The sequence below is a fragment of the Nicotiana tabacum genome, chromosome 2 (genome assembly GCF_000715075.1).
Source record: "Nicotiana tabacum cultivar K326 chromosome 2, ASM71507v2, whole genome shotgun sequence".
Lineage (NCBI taxonomy): Eukaryota > Viridiplantae > Streptophyta > Magnoliopsida > Solanales > Solanaceae > Nicotiana > Nicotiana tabacum.
In genome coordinates, this window is record NC_134081.1 from 66,667,687 (window position 1) to 66,678,963 (window position 11,277).

Sequence of the window (11,277 nt, forward strand, 5' to 3'; positions counted from 1 at the left end):
CAAAATAGGGATAGCCCTCAATCATCGGGTGGTTATTTTGGAGCAGTTTTAGCCGAACAGGTTCCGGGTGAAAGAGTTTGGCTTGATCTAAACTTATCTCCATGGGCGAATGAGAAGCGAGGAAATAATTTCTCCCCTAGTTTACATAATCCACAAGCCGAGTGGTAAATTTTAATTTTCCTTTGTGTTACGATGTTTATTTTTATGTATTGAATTTGTATTAACACTCATATATTCCACAGCGGGTACCGGCCAGATATGAATTTTACAAGTTATGAACCAACGCCCAGTTGGAATATGCCTAGTTTTGGTGTGTTGGATCATGGTGGTCCATCCGGGAGTCATCATCAACTAGATAATGTTCATCATGGGATATCAACACATTATGATTTGTAAGTGAAGTGATAAAAGCTATATGTAAAGTTTGAATCAATTTGAGAAACTCATTATTTTAATGGTTGTGCAGTGAAAACGAGCAACTTGAGGTCCTGTCCTTACTCAATTACCCGAAGATGACATATTTAATCGGGATCTGGCAGATGCGCAGAGTCAGGAACAGAATAGTGATTATGACAACAATGACGATGAGTCTGGAGATGACACACCCTTCCCTGATGAGGGTGATGTGGAAGAGGAAGAGAATGTTGAACCTGATTTGACGAGGGAGCATGTTCCACCTTCCGTTAGACTAAGAGTGTACGAGTCCCACGTGTCGTTTCATTCAAGGAAGATTCCCTATCTTGATCATTTATCAAGTATGCCGGATGTTGATGCCCTCACAAGGGATCTTGATGAAATTCGGACAGCAATGTGGGATGAATCTAGAGCAACGGTGTTGTCAAAGGGCATGCTTTTTGCTGATAAAGCGCGCCTAAGCAGGGCGGTGCGAATGTACAACAAAAAAAGTATCGTGAGATCGTGGTTCGTGAGTCATCTCCGGATGTATACAAGGTTATTTGTCGTAGATGGTTTACGGGCTGTAATTGGATGCTGGGTGCGAGAAAGCTGAAAACAAATATGTGGGTTGTGGGTAAATACATTGGCACCCACAATTGTGAAATGGACACATTCACATTGTAAAAATTAACTAATTAATATTTTTTTTAAACTAATAATAATTTCTCTATTTTACTAATTTTTTTATCACACTAATAATATAATGTGGATAAAAAATAATAAATTAATTAAATCGCAAAACAATCACGAAATAACATAGAACACAGTAAGAACTATTAGACATTTTTTATACATGAGTTTTAACAAAAAAATAAGTTGGAATACCTCGATTTTAATTTTTTGGAAAGTTGAAGATTTGGTGATTTGGAGCCGAACGCAACCCACTACGAGATAACGCCTTAGATACGATGTGGGACCGAGAATCTAGACTTTTTATGGGATCGGTGGATTCCAACTGATTTTTTTTGGTTAAAAATGGTGGGGGGAACCGCTAGAAAGGAGGGGGTGTTCTGGTTCGCGTATGTGGTGAAGGAGACTTGCACGTTTTTTTATCTAGGTATAGCGTTTATATATACCGCGATATACTATAGTGCGGTACATATGCGCTATACCTTCCAGCCCATTTAAAGTTCAAATATAACGCGGTATTTCATCGCGCTATACCTTAACGGACAAACGTGCCGTTAAGGTATAGCGCGGTGAAATACCGCGCTATACATATTATGGTCCCCAAGTTTTTTTTCTACATGTTTTGATTCTTTGAGACCAAATGAACCAAACTTTGGTTACACATTCGGGTCTGTCCAGGTCCAGCTATTTGTAATTTGTTAGAGAAAAAGGGTAAATTTGGTTATCATGACATGCTATTATAATTTGGTTACTGTAGAATTTGTATTTATGACTTGTGGCCTACCCTAAGATTTTTAGCTTTTGTCATCAATAGAAGAAACCTCTGAAGCTCTGCTTAAATGATCCTTAATTTTCATGATTCTTTTGTCTTTGCATTAATGAACCAGTTCCGTGTCTCCAGTCAAAGTGGTTGGAAAGTGGTGAAACCGATCCATTTAATAAGTTTTCCTAGAGTGATTGGAGTTTCTTTCCAAATTTTTAAAAAACTTATTTTGGACCAATTTGTTTTGTAAAAACTGTTCCTTATATTAATACGTTTATGTAGAGCAGGTGGCGATTGTTCGAAGTTTTCAATAACTGATTTGGCTGCAAACTCAATACTCCATTTGTTATTTTAGAAAAAAGGTGTTGTTTGATGTGTTTTTTTTTTTTAAAAAAAAAAAGGATTATCAAATTCAGGTTTTGAATTTTTGAATATTTAAAGAATTGAGTTCAATTTTTATTGAGAAAGAAACAAATACTTTTTGAGAAGCAAATGCAACCTTAGTTTTGAACATTTGTTTCTACTCCTTTAAAAATTTAAATTGGGACTTCCGTTCTGTTTTACGCTATTCGTGACATAGTTCCTTTCAAATTATGATTTTTGCGAAATTTTAGAAGTTAAAAAGGATTTATATAAGTTTGAGAAAAATTCAGAGTAACTAATGTAAAAGAATTTGACACAATGAGAGAGGTCATCAATATCTAACTCTTATTTGTCAGTCCCTTTGTTTGAATAAGAAAAGAGTATAATAGTTTTGGATTTTTATATATTTGTTTTTAGTTTTATGATCTTTATCTTCTTCTTTTTTACGCATGAGTGATTTATCTTTTACCCATAAGAGATTTTAAAAAGGACACTTTCTTAAGTTCAATATTGTAAATGACCAGTGGCGGATGCAGGAAAATTATACTGTATAGCTCGGTAATATTTTTTTAAATATGTATATATACTATATAATGACACCCATTGACTTCTTGGTGAGTTTGTTTCTTTATATTCTAACTCCCCTTAATGAAAATTCTGGCTCCGCCACTATAAATGACTCTTTTATGCTTTAAGTGGAACGAACTTTTCTTATATTTCGACGCACACTTTATTTATTATTTTTTAAATTTTTTATTTTAGTTTGAGAAAGAAGTCAAGGTTACATAAAATGTATTCCCTTTATTCCAGTTTATATGACATTATTCTCTTATTAGTATGTCATAAAAAGAATAACATATTTTTATATTTGGAAACAATTAACTTTACACTCCCCATTTACCCTTAATGAGATTTTTTATAGTCACATAAATGTTATGTCAGATTTAAGGCCACAAGTTATAAAAGTTTTACAGTTATACAAATATTATGACATGTTTAAGATCATAAATTTAAAAAATCTTTATTTTTTCTAAACTTCGTGTCGATTCAAATTATATCACATAAATTAAAAATGAATGAACGATAATTGTTTGAAAATTATGTCCAAGGATAAAGTGTTCCTTATACAAATGAAGTATATGTTATATAAATTACGACGAAAAGAATACATGCTAATTCCTTTTTGAAATGTTTAAAGCCTTTGTGTGACGATCTGATCTATCGTTTTAAGTACTAGATCTCTTTTTTATGTGTTATGAGACTTCTCATAATTTTATTTGATGATTTATGACTTGCGTGCGTGGTCAGTGTCGTTTTACAAAAAGTTTATATGTGAAATTTTGAAGAAAAAATAATTTTTGACTTTAAATGTGGATATGGTTGACTACAATCAACGTTTTTTGGTAAACGACCTCGGATCGGTGTTTTGGTTCGTATACATTTTTGGACGTGCATGCATATTTGGTTGGGGACCCGGGTAACCTGAGGCCGTTTCGGCACCTTATGTAAAAAGTTGCAAAAATGGGTTTTGGACTTGAAAATATTTAGAGTTGAAAGTCTTGAGTTTTGATTATCGATTCTTGATATTTGGTGTTATTTTAATGATTTGAGATAGCGAGCGAGTTTGTATGATGTTATTACACTTGTCTGAATGTTCGGATTGAAGCCCGAGGGGCTCAGGTGAGTTTCAGATGAGTTTTGGATGGTTTTGAAACAACTGTTAGATTGCTAGTGTGGAGTGCCTGCAAATCTCGCATTTGCGAGGTACTGCTGGCAAATGCAAGCATCGCTTTTGCGAGTGATGGCTCGCATTTGTGAAGAGGGGTTGAGATTGGAAATTTTGCATTTGCAAAATCTCAGTCGGATTTGTGAGGTGGGATCTTCGCATTTGCAATTGTGGTGTCGCAACACTAGCAGTGTAGAGCAGCTTCGCACTTGGTTCGCATTTGCGAGGGAGAGGACCTTCGCAAATACGAAGGCCTTCGCCAACTTTCAATAGTCTTCTGCTTACGCCGCTAAAGAAGCCTTCAAACCAATCAAGAGTGAGGCGGATTAGCGACCGGCTGGCAACTAATAAAGAAGAACAACAACTTTCTTAGGTTAGCAGACATCATATTGATCTCTATTGCTCCCACAAACGGTGATGCACAAAAAAACTGGAATACGAATGATATTTGTCGCATTTGCGATAATTGAGTGGTTGAGACACTGATTGCATTTGCAATCAGTGGTTTGCTTTTGCGGTGGTAACAATTGCACGGTATCTGCAACTAGGCAAAGGTTGGAAATTCAGGACTTAACTTAATTTACACCATTTGTGAACCCTAGACTCCACATAGGTGATTTTTGAAAAGCCATTTCTTCCCAAATTCATTGGTAAGCAACTTTAATTTGGTTTTAATCAATTTCCATTACTTTTTCATGAATTTCTTCATCAAATCTATGAATTTCTTCGTAGAAATTTGTACCCTCCGATTTCACCATATACAGGATAGAATTTAGGGATTTTATAAAATTGAGATTTAGACCTCAAATTGAGGTCGGATTTCTAAAACAAATCACATATTCAGGCTCGGGAGTGAATAGGTAATCAAGATTTGGTCCTAATATCGAATTTCGACCACGTGGGCCCGGGGTGACTTTTTGTTGATCTTTTAAATTATGATCAAGATTGAACCTTTATCATACGAGGATAGTTTCTAAAGCATATTTTGAATTATTTGAACAGTATTTGACTATATTCGATTGTTTTGGAGGCTTGTTCCAAAGGGAAAGTCGTATTGAATTGTTGACTTTATTCCAAAAAGAAGTACGTGTCGTGGTTAACTTGATTTGAGGGAATTAGAACTTGTTTGGTCTATTTGTTACATGATTTATGTATTGGGACGACTTATATGCAAGGTGACGAGTGTCTATGCGTTGTCACGGGTTCAAGCATGCGGTACATGTCTTTAATAAAATCTTGTCTTCATTTATTCCATGATTTGACTTATTACGTGCTTTATTTGCTACATATCCTTACTTGTTAAATACATGCCTTCACTTATTACATGTCCATATTTGCTACACAGTTCCATATATCCATGCCTTTACTTATTGTCCATCTTTACTTGCCATATATTTTTACATGCTATTGGGTAGACGCTTTTACGTGTCTCAAGCCTTTACTTATTTCCTATTTCACTCTATTATGTTATATTGAATTTATTTAGAGAATTTATGCGTTCTAGTTCATTTTTAAGTTACCTTGTGAGGTACGCCATAATTGGTAGCAGGTATTATATATATGTGTGGATCGGGTTGCACGTTGCAACAGTATTATATTATATATGTGGATCGGGTTTCGCGCTGCAACAATATTATATAAATATATGGATCATGTTTCACGCCGCAACATTATTAATACTGCATCCGTTCCAGTTTATGTGAACTTATTTTCTTTTTGGTCTGTTCCAAAAAGAATGACCCCTTTTAAAATTTGGAAATAATTTTGCTTAAACTTGCAATTCTAACCCTTAATGAGAAACTTTTATAACCATACAAATACTCTGGGGCCCTTTTTGAATTATTTAAGACCACAAATTCCAAAAGTCTTTATTTTTTTTAAACTCCGTGCCCAATCAAACAGGTTCACATAAATTGGAACGGAGGGAGTGTTATATATGTGGATCGGGTTTCACACCGCAATAGAGAGGTTATATTGTTGTAATTATTCTTGGTTGTTGGTTTTCGTTATCGTGTTGTGTTATGAGACCGACAAGTGGTGATATTCTGGGGCCCTCTATCATTTATTTCTTATTTCGGTTGTCATGTTAGTTAGGTGTTTCTCTATTTTGTTATCACTTTTCTGGTTATGCTCGTACACGTGTCTTGTCATAGCCTCGTCACTACTTCGTAGATGTTAGGCTTGCACTTACAGAGTACATGGCGTTGGTTGTACTCACATTACACTTCTGCATTTCTTGTGCAGATACTGGTATTGGTCCCAACAACGTACACCGGTGATTGCTCAGACCCGTCCTTTCAAGAGACTCGAGGCAGAGTTGCACAACGTTCGCAGACCCAGAAGTCCCCTTCCTATCTATATTACTGTTTATTTTGTATTAGACAATTGTATTTCATTTCATACTCTGTTTGTAGTAATCGAGTAGCTCATGTACTTATGACACATTTTATGGGATTAGTCTATACATCAATGTTTATGAATTTATTTTATATCTCAGAGTATTTCAGTTTTAATTTCTTAATATTTTGCTTTTAAATTATTAAACTGATTAATTGTGTAGCTAATATTGACTTGTCTAGCAAGCATATGTTAGGCACCACCATGATCCCATAGTTGGCATCTTGGGTCGTGATACTTTATTTCGTCTAGGTTATCAAACGTTACATCAAAGAGGAGGTACTTTAGGAGCGACTAAAAAAGTCTCGAAAAAGAAATGTTTATCAAAGATAACATCAACATGCATTATATAAGAATTTCGATACCTTAATGATCTCAAAATGAAAGGAAAGAGGGATGTGGTGAAATTGCTTGACGACTTTAATTAGATTGATATTTGGTATGGAAACTAATAGAGCAGGAGTGAAGTGATTAACAAAAAAGAGACTCCCTTCTCGATATGACAAAATACACAATAAGATATTTCTTGCATGAATTTTCATGTAGCTAAGTAGAATTAGTGTCCGCTTAATTTCATCAATTGGTCCGAGTTTCATTGAATAATATCTATTTCTTTAGCCCATGTTTTCTCTTTCTTTGTGCGAATGAATATGTATTATTCACACAAGAAGTTAGCTAAATAAACATTTCCACAAATTAATTAGACAATACCGTACATGGATTGGTACCTCGAAACTTAACATTAACGGCGGATGGTCCAAATAAGTGAGCAGGGGGGATAAAAAAAAAGAAATATTATATTTTTTAGTCTCTCGATTAACCTGCTTTCAATCTGAGATAAGAAGGATAAATTAAATTTGAGAAATGAAGGCTGAAACGACAAGTCTCCTACTTAACGAGTAATTAATACATGTTTGTTTTCCAAGTCAAATCGCAAATTATGCATTGACAAGATGCCTCTTAAAATTTAATTATATTGCCCAAATTCAATATATCAGTGAACCTTTAAATTTGTCTAAGTATTTTCATTTAGACACCTTACCTACTAAAAATGTGTTTATTAAACACGTAATGTTAATTTGGCAAAATGCGTGTTTTTAAAACCTCTTAATTGCTCCATAGATAAGAACCTTAGGCGATCGAGGTGTCTAAATAAAAAATTTGACAAGTCCAGAAGGGTGTCCATATATTTGTAGATTGTGAAATGTGGAAATGTATCCTGAAAATTGAAAATTCATACCAAAAAATTGGTAGCTCCAAAGTTTAAACTGCTGAATAACTTGTAATTTCTAATGATTATGAGCATTCAGAAACACGAATTGTCTTTATGTATGTTAAAAAATTGTTCTCATTTTATTTTATTGAAATGATATTAGTTAGTGCTTACAATGATTAAGGTAATATAAAATTACATTGTAAATATACTAACGTTTTGAAACCCGAACCTTCACTTGGTTAATTCTGTCAATTCGATTACACCAACAATTAGGAGAAATGATTTACGTATTTGTCAAAATCTAATATAGGGAAGATTTTAAACTACCCCAAGAAAAGATAAGGCAAGCCAAATAGTACTTCCCTTCCCCGGAGCCACAAAAATACTAATATTATAGTACTTCTTCTGTCTTTTTGTTATTTTTGAGTCGAGGATCTTTCGAAAATAATCTATCTACTCCTTCGGATAGGAATAAGATCTGCGTACATACTATCTTTCCCACGCCTCATTAGTAAAATTTTAGTGGATTGTGGTTGACGTTGTTGTTGTTTTTAGTACTTCTTCTGTCCCAAATTAGTTATCTGACTTTTAACTTTATCTAATACCAAAATTGTCTTCACTTTCTCAAAGAAACTTACTGTACTTGCTTCATTACGGAGTATATTATAAAAGTGACATTTCTCTATTCAACTTTTATTTTAAGCAATATTCAAATTCAAAAAGTCAACTGTATATCCATTTTTTGGCCCACCTTCATTCATATAATAAATCTCTTATTGTAATTATCTTAATATTCAATTGAAAAGCAAATGGCACTTATTTTAGAACAGAAGGAATACTAGTTTCCTATCAAACGAATTACTTTATTTTTTTCCAAATAATCTGTTGTAGTCAGTTAGATTATTTCTTTACCCTTAACGTTACGTTGTTCTTACCTTTCCAAGTTTGTTTATGGACTAATAAGAGAAACTTTCTTAAATAGTACAGTATATTTTAGTACAGCGCATATAGAAAGTTAATAGAAGTCCGTAATAAGAACTTAATTCAAACTTAAAACTCTATATATGTAAACCAGTACACCATGTTATCAAATCTAAACTGCTGGCAGAGAATCAGGGGCTGATCATTTGTTTTTTTATGAATCCCTAGATCATCGTACCTACTGTCATTGTCAGATATTTAACAATTTAATTTCTCGATCATTTGTGCACTATTTTTATTATCTTAATTAATCCAACTTGCATATTGATAGTAATATAAACAATTAATCTCTAATTGTGTGCTCCCAATAGCCTCTCTCACTCCTATTCTACTACTAAAACATGATCACTCCATCACCAATAGGGAGAGGGGGGTGTAGGTTCTTTCTTGTCAATAGATTAGTGATACTATATTTGCGTTGAAACTTACCAGTGGAGAGGAGATAAAGGAAGTAAAAGTTTGAAGTTTAGAGAACTAATCACATTTAGAGATAATTGAGAATTTTTATAGACTGTACGTAAAGCTAGCTAAGAGGTCTCTTATATATATAGAGGAAGAAAGACGAGGGACAACTGAAAAATGGGAGAAATTACTAGGTTTTACAAGCCTTCGAAAAGATCAATAAAGATTGTATTTATTAGAATACATTCAAACAATTATTTGATTAATGCAATGATATCTCTGACCGCAACGGAAATGGTTTCTTTGATATGAACAAACAAGAACTTGGGTGTCTTACTGTGTACGGGTAAAACCGAGCTCGGTCTTCGATCGAGCTTGAGAAACAGAGGGCCAAGGTCGGTACATCTGTAATAGGGTAAAAATCGAAATCCGAGGTTCGATCTGACTTCCAACATGGTAGCCGAGGGCAGAATATAATATTAAAGATCGGACCCAAAGCATCATCAAAACTAGCCATCGAGTTTATCAGATTTGCCCTCGAGTCTACCGAAGGCGTAACCGGTCCTATTTCTAACGGTCTCGAAAAAAGTTCTGCCAACTCATCCGACAAGGGTCCGTGATTCTTGCCATTAACCAATCATTATGGAAGAAATCACGGAATTATTCAAAAAGGGAACCAACGATCTTCAAAATCAAGGACTTATGTTGTTTTTAGTACAATTAAATAATACCCTAAAAGGTAGGTCTCCCTCAATATATAAAAAGGGACTTGACAATCCATGAAGGACATTGTAACATACGCTCATAAGCAATACATTTTTCAAGCTCCTACTCTTTGATATTTTTTTTGTCAATAAAAGTGTATTCAACTCAAAGGTGGTTGGCATTCTTAAATTGAAATCATCCAATTCCTGTGGTTTGCAGCTATTTTATCGCTATTTATTTTAATTGCAATCTAATTTATCGCTTTGTATCAAGTTAATCCACATGTCCTTATAACTACTAACAAATTCAACTGTTATCCGATTTTGAGGATAAACAGTTTGGCGCCCACCGTGGGGCTAAGGATAATAGTGGTTATTTGATACAAATCTTCATAACACATACTACTTTACACTTGCTCTTTGAAGTATCTTTGATTTCAGGCTAAAAATATCAAACTCTCAATTAGCACCCCTACATATCGACAACGAGTCCGGTCATCAGGGTGAGAATAACAACATAGCACCCGATAACGTAGGGCCACCCGCTGGTCCCATAGGAATTTCGATCACAGATCCGATTGATTAACATTCACATGTGGCGATCAATGCCAACTTGCCTACCGACCCCAAAAATAGCATCCGTGGTCGCCCGATCATTAGCTCGAAACACACAAAATAATGAAGAAGACGGGATCAGCCTACAGATGATCTTCGAAATACTGCAAGCTCAACAGGTGGCGATTGCTCAATTGCAGAGCCAAAGCCAAACGCCAAGTAGGGTTGAACCCGATCCGCTTGTGAAGTCACCCGCAAAAATAAACCAGTCATAGTAAGGTCAAATGAACAAGAATCGGGTACTAACCCCGAGATTATAAAGATGCTCGAGGAGCTGACAAAGCAGATAGAATCAGAGGAAAAGAAAATCGAAGAGAACAACAAAAAGGTGGAAACCTAAAATTCCAGGGTAGATCAAATCCCATGAGCACCTCCGATATTGAAAGGACTGGATTCCAGGAAGTTTGTGCAAAATTCTTTTCCTCTGAGCGCAGCTCCAAAGCCAATCTCCAAGAAATTCCGTATGCCTAAAATACCTAAGTATAACAGAACGATCGATCCAAACGAGCATGTAACTTCTTACACGTGCGCCATCAAAGGGAACGACTTGGAAGGCGACGAGATCGAGTATGTTCTACTAAAGAAATTCGGGGAGACCCTGTCAAAAGGATCTATGACATGGTATCACAACTTACCTCCTAATTCTATTGATTCATTTGCCATGCTTGCAGACTCCTTCGTGAAAGCACATGTTGGTGCCATCAAGGTCGAAACCAATAAATCATACCTTTGAAAGTTAAATAGAAGGATAACAAGATGCTCAGAGAATTTGTGTCCCGTTTCCAAATGGAACGAATGGATCTGCCGCTAGTCGCTGATGATTGGGCTGTTCAAGCTTTTACTCAGGGACTCAATATTCGGAGCACGATGGCTTCACACCAACTGAAGTAGAATCTGATAGAATACCGTGTCGTTACCTGGGCAGATGTACATAACCGGTATCAATCAAAACTCAGAGTCGAAGATGACCAACTCGGGGCCCCTTCGGAGTCTGTTTATCCCATCAGAACCCTCGACAGAGTCA